This window comes from Balearica regulorum, chromosome 2 (assembly GCF_011004875.1).
Source record: "Balearica regulorum gibbericeps isolate bBalReg1 chromosome 2, bBalReg1.pri, whole genome shotgun sequence".
NCBI classification, from domain to species: domain Eukaryota; kingdom Metazoa; phylum Chordata; class Aves; order Gruiformes; family Gruidae; genus Balearica; species Balearica regulorum.
This window is the reverse complement of record NC_046185.1, coordinates 109,227,490-109,242,814: the sequence shown is the minus strand read 5'-3', so window position 1 is coordinate 109,242,814 and position 15,325 is coordinate 109,227,490. Positions and strand designations below refer to the sequence as shown.

At 41.0% G+C, this 15,325-nt stretch overlaps 1 protein-coding gene across 2 annotated transcripts in view; it reads right to left on the bottom strand.

Annotated features, from left to right (window-relative positions):
• The window catches only part of CNTNAP2 (contactin associated protein 2), a 1,224,243-nt gene that overhangs the window by 134,698 nt on the left and 1,074,220 nt on the right, over positions 1 to 15,325 (bottom strand). The window lies entirely within an intron of this gene.

Sequence of the window (15,325 nt, the reverse complement as noted above, 5' to 3'; positions counted from 1 at the left end):
ACTCCCAGAGATCAATTTTCCATTATTTTATGACTGAACTAGGTGATAACGCCATTATTTCTCTGGTTAGCATTGGATGAATATGAATGAGCATGCTGAAGCTCCAGAAGCTCAACACTGCTTATATATAACACCACTGGCCCACACCCAAGACTGAAATGTTATAATTTGTGTAATTTATTAATCTCTATTCAAATTTAAATTGAACATCTGAATTAACAGAAGAAGGCTTTAGGTTTAAATACATGCATACTATTTACTTCCATATTTCTCTCTCATCCCTTCCATTTATTTCTGCCTCTCTCAAGAATGCAGAACGAGAGGCTTTGGAAAAAGAAGCAGCTTTCCATTTACTTTAATGCATCCCAGGGGGAAAGTTGTAACTGAGATTTTGTGTGTCAACGCACGTGTGAGCAGTGAAAAGGATGAAATGAGCTCGGTACAGTAGAAATGTACATTCATAACACAGATATATATAGCTTTGTGAATTAACCAGCTAGGCTATGTCAGCTGGTTTTCAACATATATTACTCTTTACCCTATTTAGACAAACTGGTAATTTCCAGATTGAATAGTATTAATGATTTCAATAGAAATGTCAATAATCTTCATATCATAAACAAGCTTGGGCAAGAAAAGTCTGCTAATTAATTGCAAAAAGTCCTTCTCTGAAAACATACCCAGAGATAAAGCAACACAGATAGAAAAGGTCTAGAATTTTATTTTCATTCATGGTCTCAGGTTTCTTTCCACCTCTCACTTTTCAGAGTGCTCCCTCAATATTAGGGTCCAGGTGAATGAATGTTTGTCAATAATCTGTTAGTACAGGATCCAGATGGATTACCATGTATGCTTTCTCACTTGCAGATGTACCTGGACATCTACATTTCCTTTTCCTGGGAGCTACAGATATGCTAAACGCTGGCAGACCCTCAAAACAGGTTTTATTCCACTTGCTGAATAAACTTACATGAAATAAACAGGACTTACTTACACAAAAAGTCAGAAATATATTAATGCCATCCTTGTTAAGGAGATAATTTATCTGCCCTGAATAACCTTGTAGAAATGCTTGCACGTTTTCATAAATTAAATGAGTATTTTAGTCCCCTAACTTTACGTTCTCTGAATATTACCCAAGTTATAAGCCTAAACCACAAAGAACATATGACAAGCAAAAGAGCTGTGAAAGCTACAGGGAACCTACTACAAAATTCAAGTACTAATGGAGACAAATATCTGCTCAGTGAGAAAAGGCTCCCCAGCCATCTCGCTACCCCAAATGAGACCAGAGTGAGTATGCAGCTGCGTCACCGCCCAGCCACACAGCGCGGCTGCCATAGGCTCTGCCGTCAGGCTTCCTCCTCTGGCTGGGGATGCCAGAGACCAGACCAGCCTCCAGTCACTGCATGCAACTCCTGCCTTCGCACCATGCTTACATCTTCTGTGAGCCTCACACACCTCAAGAACTGCAAGTTAGACACTTGCAGTCTAAATCGCTTCCACTGATGCATTGACAATATCTTTGTTGAAAGGATCTTATTTTAGTTTGATTTTGTCAAGTCCTGGCGCAATGGGACCCTATTCCCTCAACTGTAGTCTCCACTGCAACACAATACATTGTTATCATTACTATTGCAATTAAGTAAATAAAAGTAGGAGCTGCTATATAAAACAGCTATTTATTTTGTAATATTTTATTTATGTTTTTAATTATCTTGCAAACTCAAAAACATTAAATGTAATTTAACACAGACTCAGACTGCAATGCTGGGATGCTCTGGGTTAAATCCTTAACCATGACAGCTCATAACCAAAGTGCAGGCTTGCCTTTACCTGGAATTAATTTTCAGCTCTATGTGACCATTCCTCTTTGCATAATCAGAGAAGACAATTTCACATTCTTTTTAAAGTAAAATATAGATTTCAGAGGTTTTAGGCCTGGTATTGTTGTGGATTTATCCAACAGGTCCAGCCATATGGCTAAGATTTCAAACTATCACCACAGTACACTTACAAGTAGGACTACCACTACCAAGTACAACTATCGGGCCAGACAGGCTGATGGATTCATATTGAAATGCATGTCACCACTTTGTTGAAACAAAATCAATCAATTTTTATTTAGTGCTACATCTAGTGTACTGAAGAGGTCCATCACTGAGGATTTTACATTTCATTCGAAATGCTGTGATTTGATTCTGCAGAAAGCCTTGGTTGCAGATGCTACTGGTGAGAGGATAAATACAAACAGTGCAGATTGAATGGGAGAACCTGCAGCTTGAGAGAGACATCTCAAAACACTTTCAAGGGAAAAAGATATTTTATTAAGAGTACAATGGAAATGTTTTGCTAAACATGCATAATGATTTTTATCATAAAATGATGTCTTTGATAAGAAAGAAATTTTGAATAAAAATCTCCTTTACACATATTAGTATTGTTGTTTGATAAGAACCTTTGTCAGTCACTATGATTCAAAATTTCTTTGGGGCATTGTCACACTCCTTTCCTCAAATGGTTTGAACATATTGATCCTACAGGCATTTTTCTCCCACTTTAGGCTGAGCAAGCTGTAGATGGAGGAAACTGGGACTGGAACTTAAACCACAGGCTGGATGTCAAGGCAGCAAAGATACCAAACTAATAGGAGGTGGGAAAGGGAGTTTATTTAGAAAGAACACTCTAAATGCTAAGTTTGTAATCCATCCTCTTAACAATTATTGTGTCATGATTATTACCTAGGAGTAACTGGACCTTATGAAATGGTATACTTATGGGACACGATTGAGAAAGTCTTGCAAGAAAAGTTCTTCTTTGTAAGAAAGTCACTCAGGCTAAGAGGGATAACATTTTTCAGGGACGCAATACAGTTGGAAACATTAAGATGAGGAAGGCAGAAGAGCTTCTATTTTGCAGGTGGGAAGAAAGAGGTGCTTGGACACACACCATCCCTTTCTTTGCCCTTTCTTCCTCCTGATAGCTAAAATACTACAAAAGGTAAGGAGGATTTTTATTGTATAGTCTGAAATATAACCTTATAATTTTATTTTCTTCTTTGCAACCTCATCTATAATTCTGTAATTAAGAACACAGCTCTGTTGTACAGCCCTATTGTTTTAAGCTTACTTAGTGTTTAAATTTCACTTAAACCAATTAAACAGGTACAGAGCATGCTGCTGTCATGGAAGCACAAATAAAGACACCAGATAAGCGTTTTCAGGTTTTTGCAAACCAAGATAAATGCGGAGATCCCCCAAATATGGCTATGTTTCTCACAAAGTTGCATGTTTCTTGGTGATGGCATTAAGTCTCAGGACACGGGGTAAGCAGGGGCAGGCAAGGGAAGAGCTGACCATGGCCCCAGAGGAAACTCTGTCATGGATGTCTGCCTGGATCCAAGCAGGGGTCAGAGCAATAGTTGTGCCAGAGGTGCTTCAATGGACCGTGTGACACTTTGTGATTCTGTTTTCAGTTTGTGTCAAGGTTGCTCACAGCTCTGGTTATCTGCTGTGGAAATTAAAATCCAACTCATTCAGCTCCTGCAAGACAGCCTTATCTCTTTCTTGTGAGTTTTGCTAACCCTGAGTTACTGTGTTCTTTATAATTTGCATAGCACAAAGTGTCTCTTCTATGGCTCCATAAAAACTCAGTCTCAGACAGAACGCTGCACTATAATTACAAAAGTATGATTTTTACAAGAAGCTCAATAGTCTGTAGCCACAAGAAATCACCCAGACTACAAAGATTAATGAGAAGGGACACTTTAAATCTCAGATACAAAGCTGACTAAAGACTTGAAGATTTCTCCCATGAAGTACTACCTCAGGGAGGAGGAAGGAGATGGTTGCCATAATACCGACAAGGACAAATTCACCTTGTCCTGAGTTATGCAACATAGACTGACATCTTTTTATGTGTGGTAGCTCTGTAATGTGATAACACAGAGTCATCGGGCTTATAGCAATCAGCCTTTTGGATTCTCCCTGGCAATATTTTTGTCCAGAGCTCCCTTGCTAGTTCCCGTCAATATCTTCTTTCTTAGCATGATTGAAATTCATGCTTTAACACCATCAATTTTACTTTTACATTTAAACCCCATTGAAATGGATAATGGCAATAGCAGAACTGTAAAAGACGTCAGTGCTTTTAGCCCTGCTAGGCAATAGCACTAGAGAACGAATACTGCAATGTCAGGCAGCTCTTATGTATTACAATAGACCAAAAACCTCCAGGGCCCTCATCTGCAGCAAAACAGATTTTCTATCAAAACCATTATGTGAATAAAATGTAAGAATAGTCTCCTATTTCAGAGAAGATGGATGTCTGAATGGAAAACTGTTCTGTGCCACAAAGTAATGGATTGAGATTATCCATACAATTATGCTCAACAAATCAAGGTTGGGTTTTTTTTTCCTCTTTCTTCTTCTTCCATTCTGGGAGAGAGGAATCTATGCATGCACACGCAGAGCAGTTTGGGTATCAGTACAGCAACAATCACAGCTTTGATTCAAGTCTTCAGATCTGCATCATGAGAGGAATTGCCCCTAACGAAATCCAAATTCACTGTTGGACTTTATCCAGCCTCACTGTCAATAAAACAAGGTGGGGAGAAGGAGGAAAGACATTCCAATCAGAAAAAAATGTCACAAGTTATTCAGGAAATGAAAGAAAAGTCAAAGCAAATTGGCAGTGCTTCTTGCACTGAGGTGTACCTTATTTTGAAAGGTGTAACTGCAACCTGTCAACAAGGCAGGCCCTCTTCTGTCAAGGGTGCTAATCTGAGTGGGGCTGAGAGCACAGCTTCAGACTGAGCAGGAGGAGCAGGGGGGGAGAGGAGAGCAAGGATGGCAAGTCATCAGCATCCTAAGTCCTCTGCTGGAAGGACTACAATGCTGGTGGCTTCTTCTGCCTCACTGAAGGATCTGCTTGGTGTCATTTTTGGTTGTGGATCGATGGGCTGAGGCCAACTGTATGAGGTTCAACAAGGCCAAGTGCCGGGTCCTGCACTTGGGTCACAATAACCCCATGAAACGCTACAGGCTTGGGGAAGAGTGACTGGAAAGCTGCCCAGAGGAAAAGGACCTGGGGGTGTTGGTCAATAGCCAGCTGAATATGAGCCAAGAGTATGCCCAGGTGGCCAAGAAGACCAACAGCATCCTGACTTGTATCAGAAATAGTGTGGCCAGCAGGAGTAGGGAAGTGATTATGCCCCTGTACTCAGCACTGGTGAGGCCACACCTTGAGTACTATGTTCAGTTTTGGGACCCTCACTACAAGAAAGACATTGAGGTGCTGGAGCATGTCCAGAGAAGGGCAACAAAGATGGTGAAGCGTCTAGAGCACAAGTCTTATGGGGAGCAGCTGAGGGAACTGGGGTTGTTTAGCCTGGAGAAAAGGAGGCTGAGGGGAGACCTTATTGGTCTCTACAACTACCTGAAAGGAGGCTGTAGTGAGGTGGTCAGTCTCTTCTCCCAAGTAACAAGTGATAGGATGAGAAGAAATGGCCTCAAATTGTGACAGGCGAGGTTTAGATTGGATGTTAGGAAAACTTCCTTCACCGAAAGGGCTGTCAAACATTGGAAGAGGCTGCCCAGGGTTGAGTCACCATCCCTGGAGGTATTTAAAACATGTGTACACGTGGTGTTTAGGGACATGGTTTACTGGGAGACTTGGTAGTGCTAGGTTAATGGTTGGACTTGATGACTTTAAAAGTCTTAGGTCCAACCTAAGTAATTCTATGATTTACTACACTTAATGTATATATAATTAACTATATATGGTAAGCTTTGCATATATTCTTTAATATCTTTGGTACTCCAAAGAAATTAAAGGTACTCACCCAGCTCCAGTCCTGAATTTATTTGATCATTGGTGAGCTGTTTATAGCCCTGGGGTCCCCTGTATACCCCAAGCTTGTAGCAGTCTTGTAGCATCCCATGCCTGTACTCCTCTGCCCTGCATCCCATGTTCCCACTCTTCAAGGCCACTGCTATCATACCAGGTGTGTATCTTTGCATTGCATCATTATGTTAGTCATCAATATCTCATTCTGCACAAAGTAACTACTTTTTACTAGTATCTATATAAAAATGTGGCTATACCATAAGAAGATAAGCAAAAGTAAAACAAAGTAGGCATAACTCCCGTTATTAGAGAAAGATGTTTCAGATAAACCAAGTAAAACAAAGCTTGAGGCAAGGGCTAAAAGAGTGTAAATCTGGCAAGCCTGTGGCCTTGAATCCTCAGTACAATATCCACAGACTGTAACCAGAGATGGCAATATTTCTTGGGCTATGGGTTTACAATTTATCAACATCACAGCAGAATACCATTTGAGAAGAAGCATGTAAATTCCTACTTAATTTAAAATTAAGATGGTAGTGTCCTGATTTACTTAATCCAAACATGAATCAAGAAAAATAAACTAAATGGAATTGCTACGCAAGCTGTTGGTTTAATAGCAGAAAAGTCCTTTGACAACACACAAGAAAAATAATCCTCAAGTCAACAGATGAAGAGTGTATTAACACCGCATAACAGCAAACTGAATGACACCCTTTCAGGCTAAATAAAAATATAGGTTAGATTTCAATTTTCAAGATAAAACTTGCTCTGTATCTTTCAACAAAGTAACAAATGGCTGGAAGTCCAGAACAAACCTGCTGAGAATATCAACACATCTACAGATGAGTTCAGACTTAGCAAAACAGAAAAGTTAGCTCTGCTGTGGTGACTGTCACATTAAAGACAATTCAGATTTCAAAGGATAAATTATAGATTTTAGGGGAAAAAAAGCTTTTTTTTAACAATTATTTCAACTCTAGTAGGCTGTAGGATTGTAACAGAGTGTCAACAGAACAGAACAGAACAGTTCAGCTGGAAGGGACCTACAACGACCATCTCGTCCAAGTGCTTGAGCACTTCAGGGCTGACCAAAGTTCAAGCATGGCACTAAGGGCGCTGTGCAAATGCCTCTGCAACACTGGCCGGCGTGGGGCATGGAGCACCCCGCTTGGAAGCCTGTTCCAGGGTTTGGTAACCCCCTTGGGAAAGAAATGGTTCCGCGTGTCACGTCCGACCCTCCCCTGATGGTCGCAGCTCGGAGCCATTCCCCCGCGCCCTGGCCCTGGGTCCCAGGGAGAAGAGAGCAGCACCTCCCTCTGCGCTTCCCCTCCGCAGGAAGCTGGAGAGAGCAGTGAGGTCGCCCTGCAGCCCCCTTCTCTCCAAACTAGACAAGCCCAGAGTCCTCAGCCACTCCTCAGGGGACATGCCTGCCAGCCCCTTCGCCACCTTGCTTTGGTGGCCACCTCGAGACGCTTTCAAGTACCTCCACATCATTTTTAAATGCTGGGTCCCAGAACCACACACAATACTCATGGTGAGGCTGCACCAAGGCTAAATACAGTGTGATAATCCCCTCGTTTGACTTGCTAGGGGTGCTGCTGTGTTTGCTGCACCCCAGGATGCGGTTTCCCCTCTTGGCTGCCAGGGCACACTGCTGACTCCTGTCGAGCCTCCTGTCAACCAGCACCCCCAGAGCCCTTTCTGCAGGGCTGCTCTCCAGCCACTCCTCTCCCAGTTTTGACTTGTGCCTGGCATTGCTTCATCCCAGGTGCACAATCTGGCATTTGGTCTTTTTCACTTTCATTCCACTGATTATTGCCCAATGCTCCAATCTATCCAGATTCCTCTGCAAAGCCCTTTGTCCCTCAAGAGAGTCAACAGCACTTCCCAGTTTAGTAGCATCTGTAGACTTCCTAACCTTGCATTCAACTCCTGTATCCACATCATTGATATAAAGATTGAACAGAACTAGCCCTGAGGAGCGGTGCTGGTGCTTGATCACCAGCCAGATGCAGCCCCATTCACTAAAACCCTTTGAGCCCTGCCCTTCAGCCAGTTCTTCACCCAGCGCACCGTCTACCTGCTCATCTCACCGCTGGACAACTTGTCCAGAAGGATGCTGTGAGGGACAGTATCAAAAGTCTTACTAAAATCCAGAAAAACTACATCCACCATCTTCCCATCATCCACTAGGCAGGTGACCTTATCGTAGAAGGATATCAAATTAGTTAAACAAGGCTTTCCCTTTGTAAACCCATGTTGACTGTCCCTGATGACTGCACTGTTCTTTAAAAGTCTTTCATAGCACCCAGCATAATCTTCTCCATATTTTTTCCAGGTTAGACTAACAAACACGTCTGTAGTTCCCTGGTCTTCCCTCACACCCTTTTTGTAGATTGGAATAGTGTTGGCTAGCTTCCAGTCAGCAAGGACCCCCCCAGACTCCAAGACTTTTGGTAGACTATCGAGAGGGGTCCTGCCATAACATCTACCAGCTCCGCCAGTACTCTGGGTTGAATTCCATCAGTCCCCATGGACTTCTGAACATTCAGCTGATACAGCTGGTCCCTTACAGTGTCAGTGTCCACAAATGGAAAGTTATCGTTCCTGCAATCATGGTCCTCCAACTCAGGGGACTGGGCAGCCCAAGGTCAATCAGTATTATTAAAGATTGAGGCAAAACCTGCATTGAATGACTCCACTTTTTCTTGATCCCTATTTGTCAGGTGACCATCCTCAACAAGTATCTGTCCAATGTTTTCTTTAGATCCCCTTTTGCTATTAACGTACTTAAAAAAGCCCTTCTTGGTGTCTGACACAACACTGGCCCGTTTGAACTCTAATTGAGCTTTGGATTTTCATGTCTTCTCCCTGCATAAATGAACCACTCTTTAAGCTTCCTGCGAAGCCTGACCGTGCTTCCAGAGACCATACAATTTCTTCTACCTCCTGAGTTCCAAGAGGAGTTCCCTGTTCAGCCAAGCTGGTCTTCTGCTGTGCTTGCTTGTTCGGACACAACGGGATTGTTCCTGTCCTTTTAAAAGGTGGTTCCTAAAAACTGACCAACACTTGTGGACCTCTAAGCCCTCAAAAGCAGATTCCCAGGGGACTCTGCTAACTAACTCCCTGAGCAGCTTAAACTTTGCTCTTCTGAAATCCAGGGTAGCAACTCTGCTGAACTTTTTTATCATTACACTGAAAATTTCAAACTCAGTCATTTCATGATCACTGTGGCCAAGACAGCCACTTACCGTCACATCCCCCACAAGTCCTTTTCTACTCACAAACAGCAAGTGTAGTGGGGCATCTTTTCTAGTTGGCTCACTGAGTACCTGTGACAAGTTATCTATCTCCTACAAACTTCAAGAATTTCCAAGATCTGCTTGTCACAGAATATTTTGGCTGATCTAACTAAAACTGGGTCCTTCTAGAGAATGGGAGTGTTAGAAAACCTGAGAGACAGAGAGAATCTGGCAGAACTGGGCTGTGAGTCCGCCTTTGTTAGGATTTGCAGGAGGCTTGCAGGGGCCTAGAATTTTAAAGCCAGGAAGAGATCAATGTGTTCAGATGCAGGCAAACAAGAAAGTACATTTGAACTAAAAAACCTGTGCTTATGGTTTTTAACCTCTTCAGTTTCTATACTACACCTCAAACTCAAAGTAATTCCTTACGGCTTCTCTTTTGGAAGCTCATTGTGTGCACCATTTCTGAAAGTGAGATCCTGAAAAAGGTTGTCTCTGTGCATTTGGGTGATGCTCTTCCACTGATGCCCTTGCCTCCTCCAGTTGTGGGAAGTTGTTTGGTCTCCACTCCTTTGCCACCTCTTCTTTTATTGAAAATGCCAAAAGTCCTGCATGCCTGCCACTGCTGTGACAATGGTTGATCTCATTACCAAATTCATCACCTTTTCATACAGGTCAAAAGTCCCAAACTCCTTTATGCAGAACAAGATACTGAGGCGAAGGTAACTGTCTTTCAGGAATTACAAATGCAGGCTAGCCTTAAGTTGCTAATTTAGAAATGAAAGCGTCTCTGCCCTATTATCTGGGATCAGCTTGAGTACTATGGTCAGTAATGAAGGACATAAACCAGCTTACATTAAGGTTGCAGCAAGATGGCTAGCAGTTTATCTCCTTGCCGTTATAAATTATCTGTTTTCATAAAGATTCTCAAGTGACATAACACTTACAAGACATAGTACAAGACATAGATCAATGGATATAAACACAGATGCAAAAGTTTGCTTTACTCTGCCAGTCAATATATTTGCTGAGTGAGGGAAAAGTGCAATCACATTCATCAGTGAAATGTTGGAGTCAATGAAACAGATTCAGTGATGTAGAAAAGTTTCCAGCACCTGCTGTGTTACTTGCAATCATCTTTGGAAGACCATTTTTCGAAAGTCTTGCCTCCTGGTCACAATGCCTAATCATGATGCATACCCTGTCACTGCTGGCATCATTACTTTCATCCATCTAAAGAATGAAAGGTCCTGATCTGGCATGGTTTACAACCTGGAGCTGTGTAATGTGCTGATGGAGCTTTAATGATGCATGTAAACTGGTGTCCTTTCAAGGGAATTTTTTTAAACAATAACTGACCTGCAAACATCAGCTTGATCATCCCTGTGCCACAGTCAACGCAGCGTGTAGGAACCCTGCCATAATGTCAGAATGGTAAACATTAAATACAGGAACCTGCTGTTGTCCACAAACCGTGTTACTAACTATGAGGATCTGATTGTCTACTGCCTTGTAGATATTGGTGGGTGTTCACAGCTGTGCAAAGCAATTCTAATAGCTTACCATCCCCATCTGGTAATACTGCATAACCATCGTATGCTCAGCACGTGACTGTGCAAGACATAAGGCAAAGACACAAGGACAATAATTTTAGAAAATAATAACCTCTCTTAACAGCTCAGTACCTCTCTGGTACTAAATTTATTCCCTGTGCTGTGGAAGTGAACTGCAGGAAAGGCTAGTTCTCAGACCTCTCCTTTCTGCTCTCCAGATCCTTGGCTAGGTATATGGACAACGAAATGCAGCTCTGAAGTTCAGTAGAGGAACAAAACCATTGCGCTGGTCCAACACCATCTGGACAGGGTGATCCAATAACCATTACTAATTCTGCCATTCCCATTTGCTATCCCTGGCATGATTTTTTATAAGAAGGATGTGCTGGGTAATCTCTATGCAGCTCTCCCCCTCTACATTTTCTCATTTCTGGAGGAAAGTTTCTCTGCTTAGGGTAATATTTCTGTTCCTACGTGTGGCTTCAAAGTCACTGGTGTTTGGCTATGGATCTGGCCTCAGTGTCCTGGCTCTCTGATCATCTGATTTGTGTTCTCCTTGAGCAGCTCCATTTTCACAATGGAAAATGTTCTTCAGAATTAAACTGTAAGATGCAATTTAGTCTTGATGTAGCACATTAACTATTCTTCATGTAATTGATTCCAGAATTACCTGTTATTCACACAGATCATAAAATTATTTTGCTTGATCTTCTATTACTGGATGGATTTCAGAGCCTTCTGAACTAAAACTGAGAATATTTAACTCACAAGATATGACTAGGTCCTTTGATGAATCATAGTCCTCTGAGCTTTGATGAATCGTATGGCTAAAACCATTTGCCTGAAGTATTAATTTAATTCAGCAGGTGCACTAATACAAAGTTATGCTGTTCTACTGCTTATCCATAGAAATATCCTTTCAATGACTCCTTTGTTCACATCCCAATCCCAGTTCCACAGAAATTAATAAATACTTAAGATGTACATAAACCTACAGTGAAGGAGTAAAACTATAATCTTCATTCTCTGGGTGCCACTCCAGTTTTATGTCACTATAACATTACTCCAGGTCCAACTTCCCATAGTACATTTTCTAGGCATGTGTTCTTTACTGATGGTTGCTATTTATACTATCATCTAGGCCATCAATTAAGAGCATTCATGGAGAATTTGAATTCTAGAGATGGACATCCTGTGGTGAATGCAAACATCCAAGGGCTTAAAAACACCTCTGTGGCTTCCCAGTCCTACACTGCTCTAGGAACTGAGGAGAACCAGTGGAGTCTACGCTATGGTAGTGTTCCACCCCATAAACTGAAGTTTTGACTAGAACATCTGCTATATTATCTGCTCTGGCCCTGGACATAGTCCTTGATATGCCTATGCTGACCTAGCCTTTTCCCTTTCAGCTACTAATATCAGACCTTGCAAGAAGGCCTTTGAAAAGTAATGTTACGATTAATTTCTATATCATCTATGACAGAGAAACTTCTCACTTGGCTGCATTTGAGCCTTTCTTCCATTTGCTGCCTGTTCCTTACCTTTAAAATAGCTCATTAAGACTATCACTGTGCCCAAATATCTTCCTGTCATCTTATGAGATCTTTATCTCAGCAGCGTTCTAAATCCAGGAACGCAAAGAAAGAGTACTTACAAAATTTCAGTTTAAAAAGAAAAGTCTCCTGTATTAAGTGGTCTCCTAGAGCCTTGTGCCTGGCTATACTCCCTTTATCCACCTTTTTCAGTCTTAACATTACCATTAGTGCCATTGTTAATATTGTTATCAGAGAGTAAAGTTACATGGGCAAAGTTATTCAGGTGAGCTCACTGTAGAATTGCAGCTGTCACTCTTTGAGCAGTCACTGGCTAGTCACTCTTCACATGCCATATAGGTGATGCAGGCAAATATACGTAGTGTAATAGCAAATCTAAACCAGAACCCTAACTAATTTTTTTTAGACTAAATAGGTCATTGCATGGAGAGAGAAGAAGGGATGTATTGCACTCCTGTTGCAGCTAGTCATAAAATTCTTACGGACTTGAGTGATAGCAGCACTGAGACTGAGACTTTTAAATGTATATATATGTTAAAAATGCCCTTATGAATTTAATGAAAATTAAACCAATCAGAGGCTACAGATATATAAGGAAGACTTACACATAGCACCTCCCAATAGAAAATTACTAGTTTTAGTATTCTAAAAAAATCTAGTACCAATAACCTGTGCTAAAGGTTTAACTTCTCTAGAGACCCCGTTCAAACTCAACTATTCTGTGAACTATTCTGTGAAAGTATGAACAATGACCAGAACAAAAAAAACCAAATAAAATCTTGTTCTGGCTTGAATAAAAATGGCAAGGAAATCAGTCTGATTCAAAAAATTGAAATGAAATTAGTATTTCAGAGGTGAAATGGTTTGTGAAAGCAAAACACTCCTCTACATCTACAGGAGATCTGATTTTGACCTCTTTCACATCATTCTGGCATAGCTCTACTGTTCAAGGAAATAATACACTCAATTTATACAAATCTGAGAGCATTTACTCAATGCTTACTTCCCAAATCATTTCTATCTATCTCAGCCAAAATAATATGCAATGAAAGAGAAAATGAAGTGTGAAAAATATATCTCAAAAAGAAACAAAGATCTTTCTCTGCCCTCCATTTCCTTCCTTCCTTTCCTTCCTTCCTTCCTTCTCCTCCCTTCCTCCCTCCCTTCCAGTTGGATGAGATGGTTGTTGTAGGTCCCTTCCAGTAAACTGTTCTGTTCTGTTCTGTTCTGTTCTGTTCTGTTCTGTTCTATTCTATTCTATTCTATTTGCACTCCATTACAATCCTATGGCCTACTAGAGTTGAGATAATTGTAAAAAAAAGTGCTTTTTTTCCTAAAAAAAGTGTCTCTAGGTAGAGGAATTTTTCAGCTGGCATATAACAACAAAAGATTGCAGAGAAAACTGCCTTAAGACATTTTACAAAGCATGGCACAATGTTGGAAAAGCATGCACGTCTAAAACTAGATTTCTAGACCACAAAAAGAATCCCTTGCAGTGAAGATTTTTATCTGAAATGGAAGGATGACGGGGTAAAGGCACTGTGCCATAATTCAGTCATTCTAAATTCAATTTCTTGGCTCTGACATTCTTATCATACATGACCCTGACCAAGTTGTTTATGGCTTATGGCTCCATAGTCCAAGATCTCTGAGGTGAAGAAAATACCTCTTCTCTCTTTTCCTTTATAATGTCCTTTTGAATCTTGATCTTGTAGGACTGCCAACATATGCAGTGAACAACCTTAGGCTGCAAGAGGCAGCTTCTTTTCTCAAAGCAGAGTACTGCACTTGGCTGGAATTTGAACACACTACTGTGATACAAGTGTTGACAATAATTGTCCATAAATTTACTTCTTACCTTTCACATTATCCAAATGCATTGCTGTTGTGTGAAGTTATTAAATGAGTGTCAAAACATGTCAAAGACAGAGAACACAATTCTTAACATTGTTCTGCCTGCTCAAATAACAACATACGAATGCAGCAACATCATTTATGGATAAAAATATATACATGTGTAAATCTATCAACACTTAAAAAGCAAAGATGACAAATATTTCACTATGTCTTAAGAAGTAAATGTTTCTTCACAGTGTTTAGTAACCCTGTATGAGTGTAATTACCTCGTGATGACCAAGATACCCATCACGTTGCATTACTTGTTATGACATTTCTTTCAAATATAAGTATAAATATATTTAATAAATTACTTTGATAACTGAAAACTGCTGGTAAATTTTACTCAGGCTCTGCTTGAGCCTCGAAGGCCACTCTATCACTTGTGATATCATGCAGCCCAAAGCAGAAGGCTCCTTAGGACTCCATTTATGAGAGAAACAACTATCTGCCATGGCAGATCTAAACTTTTTGAAAGGGAACATCACAGTCATGATTACTATCACAGCTACTAGATCAGGCATTTGGTGTTGAGAAAGAGTTCAGGTGATACTAAAGAACAGGAGCTTTGGTCTGTATTTGGTCTAAATAAGAAACTACTCACAAGCTGTGAAGAGGTTGGGCTGCTTGACACCAGAAGTGTACTTTGCTTTGATCTATGAAGTCTTTCTTCTTCTGCTAGAGGGAAGAGCTGTACTCTGACACTGGATTTTACAATTTTCTTCACTGGGAAAAGATAGTCTTTGTGCATGGCAATCTTAAGTCTCATAAGGGCACAAATGGACCAAAATCTACTTGTATTGGATCAACTGAGACTTCAAACATACAGTTAAAAGATAGTCTTGGAGGAAAAACCTGGCTGCACAGAAACTGATGTGAATCAGGATCTGATTTAGGGAAACCATCTAATTTCATAGGAATTTGTTGTTGCCTGACAGCTTCTGTTCTTGAAGGAAATAATATACCCTAAAGGACAGAAACAAATGCAGCGTTTCCCTAAGGAAACATCGATATACGTCAAGAAATGCCTTGGAACAAAACCAGAGCTAACCCTGGAGATGGAAGCACTCGAGCTGTGTGCGTGCACCCAGGCTACCAGAGCATGTACACCTACCCAAGCACTGAGCTGGAGGGCTAGTGAGTGGAGAGCAGAAGCTGGCCAGCGCACCCTTCCTAGACCCAGCACTAAGATAAGCTCTCTATGTTGTGATGCATTCTTGTCATTTAGATACAC